Genomic DNA, 24802 nt, shown 5'->3' with positions numbered 1-24802 from the left:
AAAATTTTGATTGGATGCGTTTTGGGAAATGATGGGCTTGGGGGGGGGCTAGTTTCCCTCAAATCACTTTCGACTATTAAAAAGGGCACTAGCCCTTTGAGTTTCCAATTGAATGAGCTTTTTTTGACTTTTCTACGACAACGCCTTCTATAAAACCCTTATATGACCCCAGGGCATAACTTAAAACCCTTGCTCTGAGGGTTATGGGGGGGGGGTCCTCCTCAAAAACATATTTTCTATCAGGAAATCAACTACGCTGAACAAAATAACTATCTTAAAATTTTTATTGGATGTGTTTGGGAAATGATGGTCGTCGGGGGTAGGGCTAGTTGCCCTCAAATGACTTTCGACTATTAAAAAGGGTACTTTCCCTTCGAATTTCCAATCGAATGAGCCTGTTTTGAAGTTTCTACGACCACCCCTTCTATAAAAACCTTATATGTGCCCAGGGCATAACTTAAAACCCTTGCCATGAGGGTTGTGGGGTAGTGTCCTCCTCAAAAACCTATTTTCTATCAGGAAATCAACTACGCTGAACAAAATGACTATCTCAAAATTTTGATTGGATGTGTTTGGGAGAATGATGGGCGTGGGGGGAGGGCTAGTTGCCCTCCAATCACTTTTGACTATTAAAAAGGGTACTAACCCTTTAATTTCCAATCGAATGAGCCTGTTTTGAAGTTTCTACGACAACACCTTCTATAAAAAACCTTATTTGCCCCCAGGGCATAACTTAAAACCCTTGCCCTGAAGGTCGTGGGGGAGTGCCCTCCTCAAAAACATATTTTCTGTCAGGAAATCAACTACGCTAAACAAAATGGCCATCTCAAATTTTTGATGGGACGTGTTTGGGGGAATGATGGGCGTGGGGGGAGGGCTAGCCTCCAATCACTTTCGACTATTAAAAAGGCACTAGAACTCTCAATTTCCAATCGAAAGAGCCCCTTTTGAAGTTTCTACGACGACCCCTTCCATATGAAGTGCCCTGATCTAAAGGAAAACAATAATACATAGTACATTGTGCCAACATCATTCTTATATGCCCTCAGGGCATAACTTAAAACCCTTGCCCCGAGGGTTGTGGGGGAGTGTCCTCCCCAAAAACATATTTTCTATCTGGAAATCAACTACGTTGAACAAAATGGCTATCTCAAAATTTTGATTGGATGTGTTTGGAGGAATAATGGGCGTGGGGGGGGGGGCTAGTTGCCCTCCAATAACTTTCGACTATTAAAAAGGGCACTAGCCACTCAAATTTTCAATCGAATGAACACTTTTCGAAGTTTCTACGACAGCTCCTTCGATACGGAGTGCCCGGCTGAAGAAAAAAAAACACATTGTGCCCACATCCTTCTTTACTTAGGCAGCGCTAGCGCGCAGCCTATGATTGTACGATGGGACAAAAAGATCTTGTCCCATCAGACAAGTATCAGATATTTTTGTCTATGACACAAACATTACGCTTGTAACATTTTATGTAGAGACGGTCCTTGTTCTTTTTTCGAGTTCGATGGCAACGCTACACAACAATTGCCATCTTATCTTGTCGGTCGTGTTGGATTTGTTTATATGAGAAAATTTACATACACATTCTAAAGCTGGTTGCTCAGCTTACATATCCCATTGGGAGAGATAGGGCTAGACGATAACGCCGCGCCGATTTATTCGTGGCGCACTGCCGATGAAAAACACGCTGGTCTGGAAAACATTTTGGTGGCAAACCGGCCTACCATCGATGTGGTGGCGTATCGTCAGTCTGTCTATATTTGGCCTTATATATTTGCATTGACTTGTGGATTTTGGTGTGCCAAGTGAACTGACGTATTAAATTACTTTGTAAAAATCAATCGATATCGAGTTATAATCATAAAATAAGAAAAAGGGCTTACAGACAGAGTAGACAGTGGCGTATTTAAAGGGAGGACCAGGGTCCTTGATCACCAACAAATTTCTCAGGATTTCTTAAAGAGCTTATTCGCTCACTGGCAGTAGTCGTCTTGTTTTTTTTTTTTTTTTTTTTTTTTTTTTGCAGCACAGTTTTACAATTCAGTTGTAGAGCCTCGAAGCAATATCATTTTCCCCTTTAAAGATTTTATTTGGCTTATATCAAAGTTTGTGGTTACGAACTGTAAGTAAGGAGCGACACGGTCCAATAGTGACCGAAACTCTAAAAACGGAATTTTGATATCGATAGATATATGAAAAGAATCGGCTTAATATGTTGATTCCAAGTATATAAGATTTATTAAGCTTACTGTTACATAAAAGGCTAAGAGACTGAGTAAATTTGCCTGATTTTCGAAAAAGGGTGGAAACAAACCCTAAAAATCGAAAAATTTTCATGAAAATCACTCCATCAGACTCAGCGTATCAGAAAACCTTTTTTTTTAGGTGTTTCAAGTTCCTAACTGCAAAAATGAGGAATTTTACATTTTTAGCCAGAAGAAACATCACGGATGCGAGTTTGTTTGATTTAGTTATTTTTTCTTTTCCCCGGGGATGATCGTATCGTACCAACGGTCCTAGAATACCAAGAGAGGAATCATTTGAAAGGTAATTAAAAGTTCCAGCGTCCTTTTTAAGTGACCCAAAAGATTTGAGGGCAACTAGCCCCCTCCCAAGTCCCTTTTCCACAAAAAAGTTCCATAAAATTCTAAAATTGTCATTTTATTCAGCATAATTGAAAGGACCCAAAACCATACCTTTGGAAATAAAACTAACCCCTAAAGCCCCTGGGGATATATCTTTAAAATATAAAATCTGGTTATTATTTACGAATAGTATTTCTTGTTCGGAAGTATTCAGATATTTTTCGAATGGGGATTTCGTGCTTGAAGGGATTTCCATCGGAATAATTTCCTTGGGGAGGGAAACTTCCAGGGGTGAACTTTGAAGGAGAAATTTTGCACTAGAAGGACTTGACAGAAATCCTGTACGAAATTCTTTTTATTTGTCCTACCTTTTCTTTGCCCACTCAATTTTGCATATGGAGATGTTCTGAGGGAATCGTCCGGGCTAAATTTTCAGCGTGTTTTGATTTTCGGGAAAAAAATTCCATGAAAGGGCGGATTTCTAGATTGATCAGAAAAAGTCTTTTTTCAAGTGAAAGTATGCTAACGATAGTTTTTCAGGCTGAATTGTCTGCAAGAAAATTTAAGGGATGGGGGCATATTTTCGTGGGAGGAACTTTCCACGGAGGAGTTTTCCTTGAGGGGAGAGAGTTTTTTACAGAGGGTGAATCAGATATACCAATATTATTTGAAAATCGATCAGAAATTAAATAAAAAAGTAAGTTTTTTTTTAACTGAAAACAAGCAGCAACATTAAACTCAAAACCAACAATAATGATTATTCCATATATGAAGGGGTACCGCCTCCCCAATACCTTGTTCTTTACTCTAAAGTTAGCTGTTTGTCCTAATTTTTAAGAACGACCTCTGAAACACAAGGGCCGTTTAATTAGAATAGGAAGCTTTTTCAAAAGTGCTATAGTCTTAACGTGAAGAGTTGAAGAGGGGTGCAACCCCATCACACACGGAATAATTTCCCCTTGTTTTGAGTTTTAATACTGCTCCTTACTTTCAGTTGAAAAAAAACTTGTTTTTTTATTTAGTATAATATTATTGGCCGTGGTTTGTTCTTTACTAGGTAGCATCTGCAAACATGACTAATATTAAATTATTACATAGAGATTTAAGAGTAAATATAGTTTCATAAATTCTTGTATAAGATTCTTCTTAAAAAACAAATTTACATATATGTGTATTGATTAAAAATATAGACTAATTCATTATACATTCAAATTAGGAAGCTTCCGGGCAACGTACCTGATTCATAGCTCAGAAGCAAACGTTATATTTTGAAGCTATTCTACGGTCATCGATCCAAACCTTGTGTCTTAACTTTCTCAAAAGAAAGGGATTTAGCCTATATGACTTACTATTACTAATAAAAAGATGAAAACTGTTGATTATTTGTTTAAAATTTATGTCTAGTATAAGTACTTCTATTCTGCGCACTGTCAAGAAAGACAATATTGCAAAGTTTTTGGAAATGGACATTTTCGACGGTACAGTCTCCCAAGGCTTTTGGGCTCTGTTCCAAAATTCTAAAAAATGAATTTTTCTCATTATGAAAATAAAGTAAAAATGACTGGAGGTAGCGATTACTATTCCTGAACAAATAGTAATTAAAATTCTTCCTCTCTAAAATTCTTGTTCTAAACATTTTTTTTTCACTTGTAGGTATGTTTTCAGCTATCGCGCTTACTTATTTAATCAAACAGTTCGTGGTAACTAACTGTAAGTAAGTAGCGACCCGGCTCAATGGTAACCGAAACTCTAAAAAACGGAATTTTGGTACCAATAGATACATCAAAAGAATCAGATTTTAATTCTGATTTCAAATGTACAAGTTTCATCAAGTTTAATCTTACCCATCAAAAGTTACGCACCTGAGAAAATTTGGCTGATTTTCGAAAAAAGGGGGAAAGACCCCCTAAAAGTTATAGAACCTTAATGAAATTCACACCATAATATTCATTGTATCAGAGAACCCTACTGTAGAGGTTTCAAGCTCCTATCTACAAAAATGTGGAATTTTGCATTTGTTGCCAGAAGAAAGATCATGGATGCGTGTTTATTTATTTGTTTGTTTTTTTTTTCGGGTTTTCAGAGGTGTTTGTATCATCTAAGCGGTCCAAACACATCGTTGATAAGTTTCTTGGAACGGAAAATAAAGGTTCTAAGGCCCTCATCCATTGACCAAAAAAATGGAGGGCCGCGGGACAGCTTCCCATACTCATTTTTTTCCCAAAGTCGCCCAATTAAATTGTTGAGAGGACTATTTTGTTCAGCATAGTTGAAAATCTAATAAATATGTCTTTTACGATGACTTAATCCATCCCCCAAACTTCCCAGGGGAAGGGCTGCAACTTATGAACTTTGCCCATTGCTTACATATTGTATTGGTTCTTTGAAAGTATACATACACTTTCAGGAAGGCTTTTGTTCTGGTGGGGGGGCGCTGGAGGCGGGGGTTATTCAGGAGAATCTTTCCGTGGAGGATGTTTCTTTGGGGCAAGGGACATTTTTATGAAGGGGCACTAGATTTTCAAGCATTATTTAAAATACGATCAGAAATTAAATAAAAAAAACATGTCTTTTCAACTGAAAATAAGGATCAACGTTAGAACTTAAAACGAACAAAAATTATTACGTATATGAGGGGGTTCTCCCCCAAGTCAATACCTTGCTCTTTACGCCACAGTTTTTTTTAGTGCTTTCAAAAGAGCTATCTATTCTAATTAAACGGCCTTTGTGATTCAGGGGTTTGTAAATTCAATTTTTTTACTTTTAACGTAAAAAGCGTGGTATTGAATAAGGGGAGAACCCCATCATATACGTAATAAAATATACGTAATAAAAAAAAGCAACCGATATGGCTCAATAGTAATCGAAACTTTTAAGTACGGAACTTTGATGTCAATAAATGTATCAAAAGAATGGGATTATAATGCTGATTCTAAATATATGAATTTTTTTTAAGTTTAGTATTAATCATCAAAGGCTAAGAGCCAGAGAAAATTTTACCTGATTTTTTAGAGAGGGGGGAAACATCCCTTAAAAGTGAAAGAATTTTATGAAAATCACACCGCCAGATTCAGCGTATCAGAAAACCCTATAACGTAGGTTTCAAGCTCATATCTGCAAAAATCTGCAACTTTGTATTTTTTGCCAGAAGAAAAATGTACGAATATAGAAGTTCGTTACGTAAGTTAATTTGTAAATTACGTCAGAAACAAATTTAGAGACAGCCATTTAGCAAAAGAAAAGTAAAATTTTTATGCAAATTTTATTTACTTATTCAATGACGGTGAGCCAAAATAAAAGCTGCATTAACTAAAAAACGATCAGAAATTAAATAAAAAAAAGGTTTTTAAACTGAAAGTAAGGAGCGACTTTAAAACTTAAAACGAACAAAAATTATTCCGTATATGAAAGGGGCTGTCCCCTCCTCAACGCCTCGCTCTTTACGCTAAAGTTTGACTCTGTCTCACAACTTTATTTTTTTTTTAAATAAAAAACCTTAGCGTAAGTAGAGAGGGGGGTACCAGCCCCACGAGAACACATGTGCTGCCACCTACAACTTTTTTTGCACCCCAAATATGGGCATAGAGTCCCTAGGGGAGATGGATTTCTGAGAAATTGATTGCGTAATCAAAGTGTGTCAATGACATGGAACACCTCTGCTGTCAGTCATTAATCAAATTGTTTCCGGGCAAAGTTTAATAGTGTCTGACAGATAACGTCAAGTTAATTAATGTCTTTGATGTATTTCCAAAGAGAATGTTTCCGAGGCAAAGTTTAGATCATACATGACAGCTGATGTCATGATTGATTGGCATGAAAGGGGAATTAATTTGTTGTTTCAAAGGGGAATTAATTTGTTGTTTCTAAAGAGAATCGTTTCCGAGCGAATGTTTTGATCTTAGCGTGGGAATCAGGTTTCTTTGTAATTTGAAATGCGTCAGCGCAGAGATACCAAAAACAAATGGAACACGCTGAAATTACGTTTAGGGATTATTTGGGCGAAACCGTTTTAGACAGGTTATGGAATTATTTCGGTGAAACAGTTAGAGACATTTTAAAAGATGATTTAAAAGATAATTTTAGAAGAGGATTTGAGGGTGAAACTCTGTGGTCGTTATAATACACAAGTTTCATTTGAACAGTGTTATAGGGTCCCCGACCACAACCCCAAAGGGTTCCAATCCCCCCAGCCCAACCCCGAAGGAATCCACCGATCCTCAAAGGTCGTCCGGGCTCCCAAAGGGCCCCCGGCTCCCCAAAGGCTCCTGAGCCTCCATTTTAATACTTTTTTAAGGCTTTATTATATCTTTTCAGAACAAATTATTATTTTAGGGAATTATTTCGGCGAAACAGTTAGAGACATTTTAAAAGATGATTTAACAGATGATTTTAGAAGAGAATTTGAGGGTAAAACTCTGTGGTCCTTATAATACACAAGTTGTATTTTAACAGTGTCGTGAGGTCCTCTACCCCAACCCCAAAGGCTCCTCATACCCCACCCCAACCCCGAAGGAAGCCCCCCGGTCCCCAAAGGTCCCCCGGGCTCCCAAAAGACCACCAGGCTCCCAAAGGGCCCCCCGGGCCCCCCTAGGCCCGCCCCCGGTCCCCAAAGGCCCCCCAGACCCCCAAAGGCCCTCCCCAGACCACCAAAGGCCCTCCCCGGGCCCCCCAAAGGCCCTCCCCCAGTCCCCAAAGGTCCACAGGGCTCCCAAAGGGCCACCCCGCCCTAAAGGGCCCCCCCAGACCCCCAAAGGACCCCCGGTGCCCCAAAAGCCCCGGAGCCTCCATTTTTAATACTTTTTTATGGCTTTATTATATCTTTTCAGAACAATTTATTTTCTTAATGTCCATCCTAAACCCATTTTACAAGTTGAAGTACCCATCCTTTTCACCCACAACATTACTATACTGATTTTTGAATGCTTCAACACCAAGCAATACTTTTCAATAGCATTTCAGAACAATTTCTTTACTTAATGTCCCCCTTAAACCCATTTTACAAATTGAAGTACCCATCCTTTACACCCACAACTTTACTTTACAGCTTTTTGAATGCTCCAACACCAAGCAATACTTTTCAAAGGGCATTTCAGAGCAAGTTACTTTCTTAATGTCCCTCCTAAACCATGTTGAAGTACTTATCTTTTTCATCCAAAACTATACTTTACAGCTTTTGGGATACCTCAACACCAAGAAATACTTTTCAAATACATTTCAGAGCAATTTCCTTTCTTAATGTCCCTCCTAAACCCATGTTGAAGTACTTATTCTTTTCACCCAAAACTATACTTTACAGCTTTTAGGATACCTCAACACCAAGAAATACTTTTCAAAAACCATTTCAGAGCAAGTTCCTTTCTTAATACCTCTTCTAAACCCATTTTACAAGTTGAAGCATCAATCCTTTTCACCCCCCAACTTTACTTTACACCTTTTTGGATGCCTCAACACCATGAAATACCTTTCAAAAGGCATTTCAGAGCAATATTTTATTAATACCTCTTCTAAACCCATTTTACAAGTTGAAGCATCAATCCTTTTCACCCAAAACTTTACATTACAGCTTTTTGGATACCTCAACACCATGAAATACCTTTCAAAAGGCATTTCAGAGCAATTTTTTCTTAATGACCCTTCTAAACCCATTTTCCGAGTTGAAGCATCCATCCTTTTCACCCACAACTATACATTACAGCTTTTTGGATACCTCAACACCAAGCAATACTTTTCAAAAGACATTTCAGAGCAAGTTCCTTTCTTAATGACCCTTCTAAACCCATTTTCCAAGTTGAAGCATCAATCCTTTTCACCCCCCAACTTTACTTTACACCTTTTTGGATGCCTCAACACCATGAAATACCTTTCAAAAGGCATTTCAGAGCATTTTTTTCTTAATGTCCCTCCTAAACTCATTTTACAAGTTGAAGCATCCATCCTTTTCACCCACAACTTTACATTACAGCTTTTTGGATACCTCAACACCAAGAAATACTTTTCAAAAGACATTTCAGAGCAATTTCCTTTCTTAATGTCACTTCTAAACACATTTTACAAGTTGAAGCATCCATCCTTTTCACCCACAACTTTACATTACAGCTTTTTGGATACCTCAACACCAAGCAATACTTTTCAAAGGGCATTTCAGAGCAAGTTCCTATCTTAATGTCTCTTCTAAACCAATTTTACAATTTGAAGTACCCATCCTCTTCACCCCACAACTTTACATTACAGCTTTTTGGATACCTCAACACCAAGAAATACTTTTCAAAAGGCATTTCAGAGCAAGTTTTTTTCTTAATGTCCCTTCTAAACCTATTTTCCAACTTGAAGTACCCATCCTTTTCACCCACAACTTTACATTACAGCTTTTTGATTGCTCCAAGTCCAAGCAATACTTTTCAAAAGGCATTTCACAACCAGTTCCTTTTCTTAATGTCCCTCCTAAGCCCGTTTTCCAACTTGAAGTACTTATCTTTTTCACCTACAACTATACTTTTCAGCTTTTAGGATACTTCAACACCAAGAAATACTTTTCAAAGACCATTTCAGAGCAAGTTACTTTCTTAATGTCCCTTCTAAACCCATTTTACAACTTGAAGTACTTATTATTTTCACCAACAACATTAATTTACAGATTATAGGATAAATCAAAACACATAAATAAATTTCAAAGACCATTTCGGAGCTAGTTCCTTTCTTAATGTCCCTCCCTAACCCATTTTACAACTTGAAGTACTTATCTTTTTCACCAAAAACTATACTTTATAGCTTTTGAATTCCCCAACACCAAGAAATACTTTTCAAATGGCATTTCAGAGCAAGTTATTTTCTTAATGATCCTTCTAAACCCATTTTACAAGTTGAAGTACTTATCTTTTTCACCCAAAACTATACTTTACAGCTTTTAGGATACCTCAACACCAAGAAATACTTTTCAAAGACCATTTTAGAGCAAATTACTTTCTTAATATCCTTTCCTAAACCCATTTTACAAGTCGAAGTACTTATCTTTTTCATCCAAAACTATACTTTACAGCTTTTAGGATACCTCAACACCAAGAAATACTTTTCAAAGACCATTTCAGAACAAGTTCCTTTCTTAAAGCCCCTCCTAAACCCTTTTTCCAACTTGAAGCATTCATCCTTTTCACCCACAACTATACTTTACAGCTTTTTGGATACCTCAACACCAAGAAATACTTTTCAAAGATCATTTAAGAGCAAGTTCCTTTCTTAATGTCCCTTCTAAACCCATTTTCTAACTTGAAGTACCCATCCTTCTCATCCAAAACTATACTTTACAGCTTTTTAGATACCTCAACACCAAGAAATACTTTTCAAAGACTATTTCAGAGCAAGTTACTTTCTTAATGTCCCTCCTAAACCCATTTTCCAACTTGAAGTACTTATCATTTACACCCACAACTATAATTTACAGCTTTTTGGATACCTCAACACCAAGAAATACCTTTCAAAGACCATTTCAGAACAAGTCACTTTCTTAATGCCCCTCCTAAACCCATTCTCCAACTTGAAGTACTTATCTTTTTCACCCACAACTATACTTTACAGCTGTTTGGATACAACAACACCAAGAAATACTTTTCAAAGACCATTTCAGAGCACGTTACTTCTTAATGATCCTTCTAAACCCATTTTACAAGTTGAAGTACTTATCTTTTTCACCCAAAACTATACTTTACAGCTTTTAGGATACCTCAACACCAAGAATTATTTTTCAAAGACCATTTCAGAGTAAGTTACTTTCTTAATGTCCCTCCTAAACCCATTTTACAAGTTAAAGTACTTATCTTTTTCATCCAAAACTATACTTTACAGCTTTTAGGATACCCCAACAATAAGAAATACTTTTCAAAGACCATTTCAGAACAAGTTACCTTCCTATTGTCCCTCCTAAACCCATTTTACAATTTGAAGTACTTGTCTTTTTCACCCAAAACTATACTTTACAGCTTTGGGGATACCTCAACACCAAGAAATACTTTTCAAAGACCATTTCAGAGCAAGTTACTTTCTTAATGTTCCCTCCTAACACCATTTTACAACTTGAAGTACTTATCTTTTTCACCCACAACTCTACTTTACAGCTTTAAGGATACCTCAACCCCAAGAAATACTTAGGTTAGGCTAGATTAAATTAGTTTAGATTAGGTTAGGTTATCCTACGTACGCTTCACCTAGGTTAGGTTAGGTGAAAGACAGGCAAAAAGTTAGGTGTATGGTTAGGTTAGGATAGACTAGATTAAGTTAGGTTAGGTTAAGTTAGGTTAGGCTAGGTCAGCCTACGTAAGCACGCATACGTAGGCTATGTGAGAAAGTCAAACTTTAGCGTAAACAGCGAGGCGTTGAGGAGGGGACAGCCCCTTTCATATACGGAATAATTTCTGTTCGTTTTAAGTTTTAATGTCGCTCCTTACTTTCAGTTTAAAAAACTTGTTTTTTTTATTTAATTTCTGATCGTTTTTTAGTTAATGCAGCTTTTATTTTGGCTCACCGTCATTGAATAAGTAAACAAAATTTGCAAAAAAATTTTACTTTTCTTTTGGTAAATGGCTGTCTCTAAATTTGGTTGTGACGTAATTTACAAATTAACTAACGCAACGAACTTCTATATTCGTATATTTTTCTTCTGGCCAAAAATACAAAGTTGCAGATTTTTGCAGATATGAGCTTGAAACCTATGTAGTAGGGTTTTCTGAGACGCTGAATCTGACGATGTGATTTTCATTAAAATTCTTTCAATTGTAGGGGATGTTTTCCCCCTCTTTAAAAAATAAGGTAAATTTTCTCAGGCTCGTAGCCTTTGATGAGTAATACTAAACTTAATAAAATTAATATATTTAGAATCAGCATTATAAGCCCATTCGTTTGATACATTTATTGACATCAAAATTCCGCTTTTAAAAGTTTTGATTACTATTGAGCCGTATCGCTTGTTTTTTTATTGTTTTGTTTATTGCGTATATGTTATTACGTATATTAGGGGGTTCTCCCCTTAGTCAATACTACGCTCTTCACGCTAAAAGTAAAAAAAAATTTAATTCACAAACCTCTTTTGAAAGCACTAAAAAAAAAACTGTAGCGTAAAGAGCGAGGTTTTGAATTGGGGGAGAACCCCTCATATACTTAATAATTTCTGTTCGTTTTAAGTTCTAATGTTGCTTCTTACTTTCAGTTGAAAAAACTTTTTTTATTTATTCAATTTCTGATCGTTTTTTAAATAATAATGGGAAATCCGGCGCCCACTTCATAGAAGTGTCCCTTCCCCCAAGGAAACATTCTCCATGGAAAGATCCTCCCCCGTAACCCCTACTCCGACCCCGATCCCCCACCAGAGAAAATTCCTCCTGGAAATGCCTGTATATTATTTCTAAGAGAAATTTGTGTGTGTTCAGTAAAAGTATGTTAGTATTAAGGTAAAATATCATTACTTTGATGAGAATGTTTGTTAGTGTTAAGAAAAACTTGCTACTTCTGACAGAAAAGTTGCTATTAAAATCAAAAATGTTACTTCTAAGAACAAATTTGGTATCTTTTGTAGAAAACTTGCTAGTTCGAATAGAAAAAGTGTTATCACTGACGAAAAATATTATTTCTAAGAGAAATTTTGTTTGTTCAGTAAAAGTATGTTAGTATTAGGGTAAAATATCATTACTTTGATGAGAAGGTTTGTTAGTGTTAAGCAAAACTTGCTACTTCTGCCAGAAAAGTTGTTATCACCATCAAAAAATGTTACTTCTACGAAAAAATTTGGCATCTTTGGTAGAAAACTTGCTAGTTCGAACAGAAAAAGTATTATCACTGACAAAAAATATTATTTATAAGAGAAATTTGTGTTTGTTCAGTAAAAGTATTTTAGTATTAACGTAAAATGTCGTTACTTTCATGAGAATGATTGTTAGTGTTTATCAAAACTATATAATTCTGACAGAAAAGTTGTTATTACAATCAAAAAATGTTACTTCTACGAAAAAATTTGGTATCTTTGCTAGAAAACTTGCTAGTTCTAACAGAAAAAGTGTTATCAGTGATGAAAAATATTATTTCTAAGAGAAATTTTTGTTTGTTCAGTAAAAGTATGTTAGTATTAGGGTAAAATCTTGTTACTTTGATGAGAAGGTTTGTTAGTGTTAAGAAAAACTTGCTACTTCTGACAGAAAAGTTTTTATCACAATCAAAAAATATTACTTCTAAGAAAAAATTTTGTATCTTTGGTAGAAAATTTTCTAGTTCGAACAGAAAAAGTGTTATCACTGATGAAAAATATTATTTCTAAGAGAAATTTGTGTGTGTTCAGTAAAAGTATGTTTTTATTAAGGTAAAATATCATTACTTTGATGAGAATGTCTGTTAGTGTTAAGCAAAACTTGCTACTTCTGACAGAAAAGTTGTTATCACAATCAAAAAATGGTACGTCTACGAAAAAATTTGGTATCTTTGGTAGAAAACTTGCTAGTTCGAACAGAAAAAGTGTTATCACTGACGAAAAATATTGTTTCTAAGAGAAATTTCTGTGTGTTCAGTAAAAGAATGTTAGTATTAAGGTAAAATATCATTACTTTGATGAGAATGTTTGTTAGTATTAAGCAAAACTTGCTAATTCTGACAGAAAAGTTGTTATCACAATAAAAAAATGTTACTTCTATGAAAATATTTGGTATCTTTGGTAGAAAACTTGCTAGTGCGAACAGAAAAGTGTTATCAGTGATGAAAAATATTATTTCTAAGAGAAATTTTTGTCTGTTCATTAAAAGTATGTTAGTAGTAAGTTAAAAAATCGTTTTTTTGATGAGACTGTTTGTTAGTGTTTATCAAAAATTTAAAATTCTGACACTAGAGTTGTTATCACAATCAAAAAATGTTAATTCTACGAAGAAATTTGGATCTTTGTTATAAAATTTGAAAGTTATACCAGAAAAGTGCTATCATTGATGAAAAATATTATTTCCAAGAGAAATTTTTGTTTGTTCAGTATAAGTATGTTAGTATTAAGGTAAAATATCGTTACTTTGATGAGAAGGTTTGTTAGTGTTAAGCAAAACTTGCTGCTTCTGACAGAAAAGTTGTTATCACAATCAAAATATGTTACTTATACGAAAAAATTTGGTATCTTTGGTAGAAAATTTGCTCGTTCGACCAGAAAAAGTGTCATCACTGACGAAAAATATTATTTCTAAGAGAAATTTTTGTTTGTTCAGTAAAAGTATGTTAGTATTAGGGTAAAATATCATTACTTTGATGAGAAGGACTATTAGTGTTAAGCAAAACTTGCTACTTCTGACAGAAAAGTTGTTATCACAATCAAAAAATGTTACTTCTATGAAAAAATTTGGTATCTTTGCTAGAAAACTTGCTAGTTCGAACAGAAAAAGTGTTATCATTGATGAAAAATATTATTTCTAAGAAAAATTTGTGTGTGTTCAGTAAAAGTATGTTAGTATTAAAGTAAAATATCGTTACTTTGACGAGAATGTTTGTTAGTGGTATGCAAAACTTGCTACTTCTGACAGAAAAATTGTTATCACAATAAAAAAATGTTACTTCTATGAAAAAATTTGGTATCTTGGCTAGAAAACTTGCTAGTTCGAACAGAAAAAGTGTTATCATTGATGAAAAATATTATCTAAGAGAAATTTTTGTTTGTTCAGTAAAAGTATGTTAGTATTAAGGTAAAATATTATTACTTTGATTAGAATGTTTTTTAGTGTTAAGCAAAAATTGCTACTTCTGACAGAAAAGTTGTTATCACAATCAAAAAATGTTACTTCTATGAAAATATTTGGTATCTTTGGTAGAAAACTTGCTAGTTTGAACAGAAAAGTGTTATCAGTGATAAAAATATTATTTCTAAGAGAAATTTTGGTTTGTTCAGTAAAAGTATGTTAGTATTAAGGTAAAATATCATTACTTTGATGAGAAGGTTTGTTAGTGTTAAGCAAAACTTGCTACTTCTGACAGAAAAGTTGTTATCACAATCAAAAATTTTACTTCTAAGACAAAATTTGGTATGTTTGATAGAAGACTTGCTAGTTCGAACAGAAAAAGTGTTATCATTGATGAAAAATATTATTTCTAAGAGAAATTTGCGTGTGTTCAGTAAAAGTATGTTAGTATTAAAGTAAAATATCATTACTTTGATGAGTGTGTTTGTTAGTGTTAAGTAAAACTTGCTATTTCTGACAGAAAAGTTGTTATCACAATAAAAAAATGTTACTTTTATGAAAATATTTGGTATCTTTGGTAGAAAACTTGCTAGTTTGAACAGAAAAGTGTTATCAGTGATGAAAAATATTATTTCTAATAGAATTTTTTTTTTGTGGGTGTTGGGGGGGGGGGGCGGAGCCGGGAGGTGTCTTGGGGCGCGGGCTCCTGGGGGGGGAAGGGGGGGGCCCGGGGAGCTTATTGCCGGGGGCGCCTGAGGGTGTCTTTTGGGTTGGGGATTATTTTTTCGATCTTCCCCCGAAAAATTAGAATTTAACATTAAATTTCTTTATTTCTTTGTGAAATAAAGAACTGAAGTGGAATATTTTTGTTTTCTCTGGAGCAATTAGAATTGAAGTGTGTTCTTTGGTAAAGTTCAGAAGAGAACTTGGACTTTTCTTCACTTCGTTGAGAAAATTTGGAACAGTATTTTATATTTTTCATCCCTTTGAGAAAAATCTGAACTAAAGTGAAAAATTTTTATATTATTTGGAAAAATAGAATTGAATAAAAACTGATTTCTTTTTCATTGAGAAAATTCAGAAGAGAACTTGAACTTTTCTTCACTTCATTGAGAAAATTTAAAATTGAAATAGAACTGCTTATCTTTCGAGAAAATATTCACAGCTATGATATAGCTTTTTCTATCTACTATGGAAAAATTTAGAATTTGTAAAATTGGTTTAAGAAGCATATTAAGAAAAGAACTTGTTCTGAAATGCCTTTGAAAAGTATTTCTTGGTGTTGGAGTATCCAAAAAGCAGTAAAGTATAGTTGGGGGTGAAAAGGATAAGTACTTCAAGTTGGAAAATGGGTTTAGGAGGGACATTAAGAAAGCAACTTGCTCTGAAATGGTCTTTGAAAAGTATTTCTTGGTTTTGAGGTATCCAAAAAGCTGTAAAGTATAGTTATGGGTGAAAAAGATAAGTACTTCAAGTTGCAAAATGGGTTTAGGAGGGGCATTAAGAAAGTAACTTGCTCTGAAATGGTCTTTGAAAGGTATTTCTTGGTGTTGAGGTATCCAAAACGCTGTAAAGTATAGTTGTGGGTGAAAATGATAAGTACTTCAAGTTGGAAAATGGGTTTAGGAGGGACATTAAGAAAGTAAGTTGCTCTGAAGTGGTCTTTGAAAGGTATTTCTTGGTGTTGAGGTATCCAAAAAGCTGTAAAGTATAGTTGTGGGTGAAAAGGATAAGTACTTCAAGTTGAAAAATGGTTTTATGAGGGACATTAAGAAAGTAACTCGCTCTGAAATGATATTTGAAAAGTATTTATTGGTGATGATGTATTCAAAAAGCTGTAAAGTAAATTTTCGGATGAAAATGATAAGATCTTAAAATAGGAACAAGAGGTTAGGAGGGGAATTAATAAAGTAACCTGCTCTGAAATGGTCTTTAAAAAGTATTTCTTGGTGTTGAGGTATCCAAAAAGCTGTAAAGTATCGTTGTGGGTGAAAAAGATAAGTACTTCAAGTTGCAAAATGGGTTTAGCATGCACATTCAGAAAATAACATGCTCTGAAATTGTCTTTGAAAAGTATTTCTTGGTGTTGAGGTATCCAAAAAGCTGTAAAGTATAGTTTTAAGTGAAAAAGATAAGTACTTCAAGTTGGAAGATGGGTGTAGGAGGAACATTTAGAAAGTAACTTGCTCTTAAATGATCTTTGAAAAGTATTTCTTGGTGTTGGGACACTCAAAAAGCTGTAAAGTATAGTTGTGGGTGAAAAAGATAAGTACTTCAAGTTGCAAAATGGGTTTAGGAGGGACATTAAGAAAGTAACTTGCTCTGAAATGGTCTTTGAAAGGTATTTCTTGGTGTTGAGGTATCCAAAAAGCTGTAAAGTATGGTTGTGGATGAAAAAGATAAGTACTTCAAGTTGGAAAATGGGTTTAAGAGGGACATTAAGAAAGTAACTTGCTCTGAAATGCCTTTTGAAAGGTATTTCTTGGTGTTGAGGTATCCAAGAAGCTGTAAAGTATAGTTGTGGGTGAAAAAGATAAGTACTTCAAGTTGCAAAATGGGTTTAAGAGGGATATTAAGAAAGTAACTTGCTCTGAAATGGTCTTTGAAAAGTATTTCTTGGTGTTGTAGCATTCAAAAGCTGTAAAGTATAGTTGTGAGTGAAAAAGATAAGGACTTCAAGTTGGAAAATAGGTTTAGGAGGGACATTAAGAAACTAACCGGCTCTGAAAGGGTATTTGAAAATTATTTCTTGATGTTGAGGTAGCCAAGAAGCTGTAAAGTATAGTTGTGGTTGAAAAGATAAGTACTTCAAGTTTCAAAATGGGTTTAGGAGGGACATTGAGAAAGTAACTTGCTCTGAAATGGTCTTTTAAAAGTATTTCTTGGTGTTGAGTTATCCAAAAGCTGTAAAGTACAGTTGTGGGTGAAAAAGATAAGTACTTCAAGTTGGAAAATGGGTTTAGGAGGAACATTAAGAAAGTAACTTGCTCTGAAATGGTCTTTGAAAAGTATATCCTGGTGTTGACGTATCCAAAAATCTGTAAAGTATAGCTGTGGGTAAAGAACTTATGTTCTTCAAGTTGGAAAATGGGTTTAAGAGGGACATTAAAAAAATAACTTGGTCTGAAATGGTCTTTGAAAAGTATTTTCTTGGTGATGATGTATCCAAAAAGATGTAAAGTATAGTTGTGGGTGAAAAAGATAAGTACTTCAAGTTGCAAAATGGGTTTAGGAGGGACATTAAGAAAGTAACTTGCTATGAAATGGTCTTTGAAATTTATTTCTTGGTGTTGAGTTATCCAAAAAGCTGTAAAGTATAGTTGCGGGTGAAAAAGATAAGTACTGCAAGTTGGAAGATGGGTTTAGGAGGGACATTAAGAAATTAAATTGCTCTGAAATGGTCTTTGAAAAGTATTTCTTGGTGTTAAGGTATCCAAAAAGCTGTAAAGTATAGTTGTGGGTGAAAAAGATAAGTACTTCAAGTTGCAAAATGGGTTTAGGAGGAACATTAAGAAAGTAACTTGCTTGTCTTAGTCGATTACGTCATTCTATGCCCATAAATGGATTCCCGTCAGGACCTCCTGATAGGGTTCTACCGATTATGTAATCAATTTCTCGGAAATCCAATTGTCTTAGTCGATTACGTCATTCTATGTCCCATAAATGAATTCCCGTTATGACCTTCTGATAGGGTTCTACCGATTATGTAATCAATTTCTCATAAATCCATTTGTCCTAGTTGATTACGTCATTCTATGCCCATAAATGGATTCCTGTCATGACCTTCTGATAGGGTTCTACCGATTATGTAATCAATTTCTCATAAATTCATTTGTCCTAGTTGATTACGTCATTCTATGCTCATAAATGGATTCCCGTCATGACCTTCTGATAGGGTTCTACCGATTATGTAATCAATTTCTCAGAAATCCATTTGTCCTAGTTGATTACATCATTCTATGCCCATAAATGGATTCCCGTCACGAGCTCCTTATAGGGTTCTACCGATTATGTAATCAATTTCTCGGGAATTCTCTCCCTTCGATTACGCAATCAATATATCTCTTCCCCACCTTCCCCTTAGAAACATCAAATTAAGTCCCCTTTCGTGAATCAATAATTCCCCTTAGAAACAACAAATTAATTCCCATTTCGTGACATATCAATCAATCTTGACATCACCTGTCAGACATTATTAAACTTCGCCTGGAAACAATTTGAATAATGATTGACAGTACCTGTCAGACATTATTAAACTTTGCCCGGAAACAATTTGATTAATAACTGACAGCACAGGTGTTCCAAATTCCCAATCGCTTTAATTAACCACGTGTTCTCCCTAGGGAGGCTATGCCCATATATGGTGTGTAAAAAAGTTGTAGGTGGCAGCAGGGGTGTCGTCTGGGGGCTTTAGAGTCATCTCTACTAGCGTAAAGAGCGAGGTGTTGAGGAGGGGACAGTCCCTTTTATATACGGAATAATTTCTGTTCGTTTTAAGTTTTAATGTCGCTCCTTACTCTCAGTTTAAAAAACTTGTTTTTTTATTTAATATTACTAAGAATCGACCTCTATTTTGGTTTTATGGACGGAATACTAATTATTTTTTTGTTAAACAATATTCGTCTTTGAGAACAATTATGAAGAGCAGAACTGAAATAAAAAAAATTTGGCCTAAATGATTCTAGCGTAAAGGATTATTTCCGTAAAATATAAACAAAAACCAAATTACTAGCATAAATATATTCCCACAAATTCTGCACACAAAGAATAGTAAGTATGTAAACAAATAAAACTGAATGTGGAGAAAGCATGTGGTAAAGTAAAAACAAGCTTCAAGATAATAATATGAATCAGAATCAACAAAATTTTTCTGAGAAAAAACATAAGCTGGCCAAATTACTGATTAAAATTATTAACAATTTTCTACCATAGTAATTTTATGACGTTGAGGAACCAAATTTTTTGCAGTGTATACCCAAAAATACTTTTTACATTTGATAGAATGAGGTTTATTTGTGTCTATAACTGTCAATTTAATGAATATTACTGCTTCAGTAAATTCAACATTTGCAATTCCTCGGTTGTATCATTATTATTAATCTAAAGACCGTCCTTTTGGTGAACAGATGATAAACATGACCTTGTCTCTTTTTTGACCTTGTGGGCAAAGTGACTTTGGCACCTCAATGCTATTTTACAATTTACCTCCATGATATGTACTTGCTGAATTCTGGATCTAGTTGTTGATGTAGTTGTCATGGTGGTCGTGGTAGAATCTCACTTCGAATCAAAAACTAAGAAAATATATGCATGAAAAAAAGCTGATAATAGTAGCACCATTTTTATGATTGTTTCGTGAATTTAAGAAAAATTTCACATAGGAGGAGAGAGAAACAATAAAGTCTTTGATTTTGTACGGCTAATCGATGAATATTCTCCAGGGAAGTTTTAAATCGATTATAAAAAGGGGAACCTTAACACACCTAAGATTCGTTAGAAAGAATTAATAGATACTTAATAGAGTCTTGACCTTTTTTAAATATGTGTAGCAGTTATACACGTGTCCTGGCGAGGGCCGTATACAGGATTACGACTCGAGGATGAAGGAGGTGATTCACCACAATTGTTTTTGTTCGGAGGGTTTTTGTTTCTAAGATAATTTTACGAGTCAGAATTTTTCTTTGTTTCTTTAGGAGAATTAGTCTTTTTAACTGCCTCTTTATAACCTATTTACAATCCAGAGAAATATTTCGGGCTTAAAATAGAGTATACTCCTGCTATCGTCCCTCCCTTCCCTGGATGTGGCCCTAGTCCTGGCCGATTAATTGTCAGCCGACTCATTTCTATAGTGATATTTATGTCAACTTAAACGTCAACTGTGATATTATATAAATTTTGTCTAAATCAATTGTTTCAATGGGTTTATTTACATTAAATATATGGTGCTAGGGTTGATCGTTTTGCTTGTAACATGACGTAATATTCCTGTGTTTGGTGTTTGCCTTGTGCACAGTATCTTTTTCAGAATTGGATAAAAACGATCTCGTTTCACTTGTTGATAGATTCTCATGGTTTGGTTTTGGCTGATTTTGGGTGGGGGCGATAGTTTTTCATTTGAATATTTAATTTATTTATTTGTATGCGTTTATTTAGCTGTTCTCCTGCATAAACAGACCATAAAATCTTGGGCGTTGTGGGACCAGAATTATGACTTGTGTTTCCCTTGGTGTATTTTGACAATAAATTGATTGCTTGAGTGATTGGCATCTTCGGTTTTACCTTAAAATTTCGACTGCAACGATCTTCAGAAAAAGTTCCTTCTAGCTTAAATAGTTTGACCCAACATTCATGTCAATTTCAAAAAGTTTACCATATTTTTTAAAATCAAAACTGGCCAATTTGATGCCCCTTTAGAAAGCTCAAGTGTACTGCTGCATACTTCGCGCACCACTCAAGCCGGTCCTGATCTTTTTCATATGAAATGGCTTTGGGCAAGCAATTACACAATTAAAAATAATAAAAAAATGATACATAGGATGCTTGTAGCTCTATACAACAAGAAACGCTAGAGAGTCACCTCTCATAGAAATTTCTCTTTGTTTTAAGTTTGAATTACTGTATGAGTTTGTTTTTTCTTGTTCTAAGCTTGAATCATGCTCTTTATTTCCTTGGACACAGTTTTTTTCATTTACGTCGTTTTTAAGAAAATCCATTTATCACTTTATATCTTTTTTTATTTCAAACTGTATACTGTTGTAAAAATACAGTTTCATTCAGACACTTTGAAGGTTTGGAACAATAAATAAAAAAGGGGTTGGAGGGAGTTGAACCGCAGACCTCTAGTACACTTGTTAGGTGCTCTATCAATGAGCCACCCCCGCCCATCACTTAATAATACCATTGCTAAATTGTGTTTATCAAACGAAAGCAATATTGTAGAAAAACAAATAAGGTTGTTCGAAGTTTGAACCTGGGCGTTTTCTTTTCTTGGAGAAAAATTCTTTTTTTTTACAAAGTTCTCAAGGAAATCCATTTCTTGACTTTATACTTTCTATTGGTTTTAAAACTGTATATTATGGTAAAAATGTGGTTTCAGTCAGAGATTTTTAAATCTTGGAACAATAAATAAAAAAAGAGAGCATATTGAACCCTCCCCAACACCTCACTCTTCGAGCTAAATTTTTTTACTACTTTTAAAAAAACTTCTTATTGTTCTAATTAAACAACCATTGTGTTTTAGGAGTTGTTCTTAAAGAATCGGGACAAAATTCAAACTTCATTGTAAAGAGCGAGGTGTTGAGGGGGAGATAACCCCCCTCATATACATAGTAATTTCTGTTCGTTTTAAGTGTTATTGTCGCTCCTTTACTTTCAGTTAGAAAAAACTTATTTCTTCCAGTTCCATTTCCAAAAATTTGTATCAGGGTATATGAACTACCAATTAGTCCTTTCACCCCCTTGACTCTCCAAATAGTATCATCAGATATTCAGAATTCCATCGTCCTCCTCTGCAACCAAGTCTTCTTATCAGTTAAAGCAAACCAATCATCCCAATCAAACTTCTTAGTTCTATTGATGGGTTGTGGGAAATGCGGGTACTTGATTCACCTTTCCCCAGCAGTTTAAGACCTATAAGCCGGCTGGTACCAATACAGTTCTTCAAGATCACTCCCCCTCTCTTATGCCCTCTCCAAAACAAATGACGAATAACCTACTTCTTTTTCATTTCTTCATTGTGCGTTAAATCACTAATCAATTTGTCTCTTCTTTAAAATATCAATAGATGCCTTAAAAATCTTTCTATCCAGTGCCAAGGCAGGTTGGAATTAAGAATTGCAGGGTAACTATATGAAATATTAGCCATGTAGCAGAGGTGTGTAATTGAAATAGTCTCCACTTCCTCACTCAGTGGCTGACAATCAAATAAGACATGCTGGACAGTTTCATCCGTTGCAAAGTAGACCCGGCATAGAGGGGAGGGATGTAGCTTCCAATTGAATAACCAAGTATTGAGAAGAAGGGCACCTGATTTCAGATTGTTATATAGCACTGTGTGTAATCTAGCATGAAAAGTAGATAAAATTGACTTGATGTGATTAACATTAGATCTTTGCCTAATAATATCACGTGAGTTGAGATAAGAGAGGACTTGAGTTTAACAAAGAAGCCTTGGCTGCCAGTAAATCAGCAGTATCATTGTATTTGATACCTTTATGGCTTGGAACATGTTGGAAATAAATCTGGTTGCCTTTAGCCTGAACGATCAGAAGCTGTCTTCTAATGTTTAATAAGTCCTTATCATTTGCAATTCTATTAATTTTTTAACAACATTATTGCCGATTTGGAGTTGGAAAGGCAAAGAATATTCTCTTCTACGATGCTATAATTTATGAGAACGTCCAGGGCCAGGCGAATGGCACATAATTCAGCTAACAAAATGGGAGATTCCAAAGGAAGGGGTGAAAAAAGGTTAAGGTCCCGTGATGGAATACATACTCCTGCTTCATCTCTCTCACCCTGGACTAATCAATCTGAATAGATTTTCCTGTAATTAGGGTACAACTTCGAAATCTGTTCAGCCAGAACAGTCTGAATTTCGTGATTAGGAATTTTGTTTTTATTAATTTGGATATGTTATGCTTGACAAATAGGTGAACTTGTTTCCCAAGGCGGAGTGTCAGTAAAGGGGTACGCACAGGGGGAATACTGAATCCAATTTGGGATCTCTAATTGGAACTGATTCCAACATGAATGGCCATTGGTGCAAGCTGCCTTCAAAGCAAGGGTAGTATTATGCACAACATGCTTGCTTCCATAAGCTTGAATCTGAGAGAAGTAATTCTTACTTTGACTGGGTGCTCTTTCACTTAGGGAAACCGAACCAGACAGTTGTTTTAATTTAGACGGAGGACTAGGAGTATGCCTGTGCAAACCCAAAGCAATTTGAATACCGGAATTTTGTAAAGTCTCCAGGGTCTTAAATGCAAATGAGGAACGAATTGAGAAGAATTGGATAGCATATTCTAGACTAGAACGGATATATAATTTATAAAAATCCAAAATAAGCTTAGGGTGGCATCCCCATATTTTTTAAGTTCTGATTGTTTTTTTAAATTTTGCTGGAAAATCTAGCATAAGCTTTTTTTAAGAATTGTATAAAAAATTTGTCATTTCACTTGTTGATAGATAGTCATGGTTTAACTTTAGTCGGTTTTAAATGGTTGGCGACAGTTTTTAATTTGAGTGTTCAATTTGTTTATTTGTATGCCTTGATTTAGTCATTGATTGAGTGATTGAGGTCTTCGGTTTATCTTAAAATTTCAACTGTAACGATTTTCAGACAAAGCTCTTTCAAGTTTAGATATTTTGACCCAACTTTTACGTCAATTGAAAAAAGTTTGTCAAAGTTTTTTAAAAAGAAAAATTGGCAAATTTGATGCCCCCTTAGAAAGCTTGGGTGTGCGGCTATCTACTTCGCACACCCTAAAGCTGGCCCAGATCTTTTGCATAGGAAGTGACTCTTGGAAAAAAACTAAATAAACAACAATAACAATAAATAATACATAGGATACTTATAGCTCTATACAACACGTAACGCTAGAGTCAACAATTATAAATTTTTATTTCTGTTTTATGTTTGAATTAATGTATAGATTTGTTTCTGCTCGTTTGAACTTTGAACCTGGCTCTACTTTTCTTGGAGAAAGTTCATTTTTTACAACGTTTTTAAGCAAAACCTTTTTATCACTTTCTATTTTTTATTTGTTTTAAAACAATGTGTTATTGTAAAATTGCAGTTTCACTCGGATATTTTAAGGCTTGGAACAATAAATAAGAAAAGATGGGAACCAGGCGCTTTACCGCTGAGCTCCATCCCCTTAATTATATCATTGCTAAATTCTGTGTATCATGCAGAAACAAAATCGTAGAAAACAAATGTATATCTTGTTATAGCCTTAGAAAATTAAAACGTAATTCATTTAAACTAAAAATGAACAGAAATCACAAACAATAGATTAATGAGACCCAAAATAAACATAAAATTACTACGGATAATCACTTAAACTTAAAGCGAGCAGAAATTAGAACAAACAAAAATAATATTAAGGCTGCCAAGTCTTTTAAAGACTATATCATCACTTTTACTTTGCTGATTAAAAACACATTTTAAACAAATTTTTCTTTTATAGCGTTAATAAATTGAAAACTGATCAGAATTTCAAGATTGATCATTATCATAGATTAAACAGTCAGTTTACTTCTGTTATTTCATTTTTTTCAGTAACCTTGGCTGTTATGAAAATTCTCTTCCATTTTTTTTTTAGGTATTATGGATGTTATGACCAGAAAAACCACACTGCCCAGAACAAACTGTTTTTTTAAGGCAAAAAAAGCGTTTTGTTTTTGAAAAACTTACGGGTGTTAGTCTAATTTTTGATTGTTGTGATCACTTAAAACAATTAAAATTTAAATTGAATTTCTAATTTAAACATTTAAAGGGCTTGAGAGTAAAAACTTATGTAAAAG

Source organism: Artemia sp. Qi Xiang Cuo, chromosome 19 (genome assembly GCF_049724085.1).
Source record: "Artemia sp. Qi Xiang Cuo chromosome 19, ASM4972408v1, whole genome shotgun sequence".
Lineage (NCBI taxonomy): Eukaryota > Metazoa > Arthropoda > Branchiopoda > Anostraca > Artemiidae > Artemia > Artemia sp. Qi Xiang Cuo.
Note: the sequence above shows the minus strand (reverse complement) of the source record.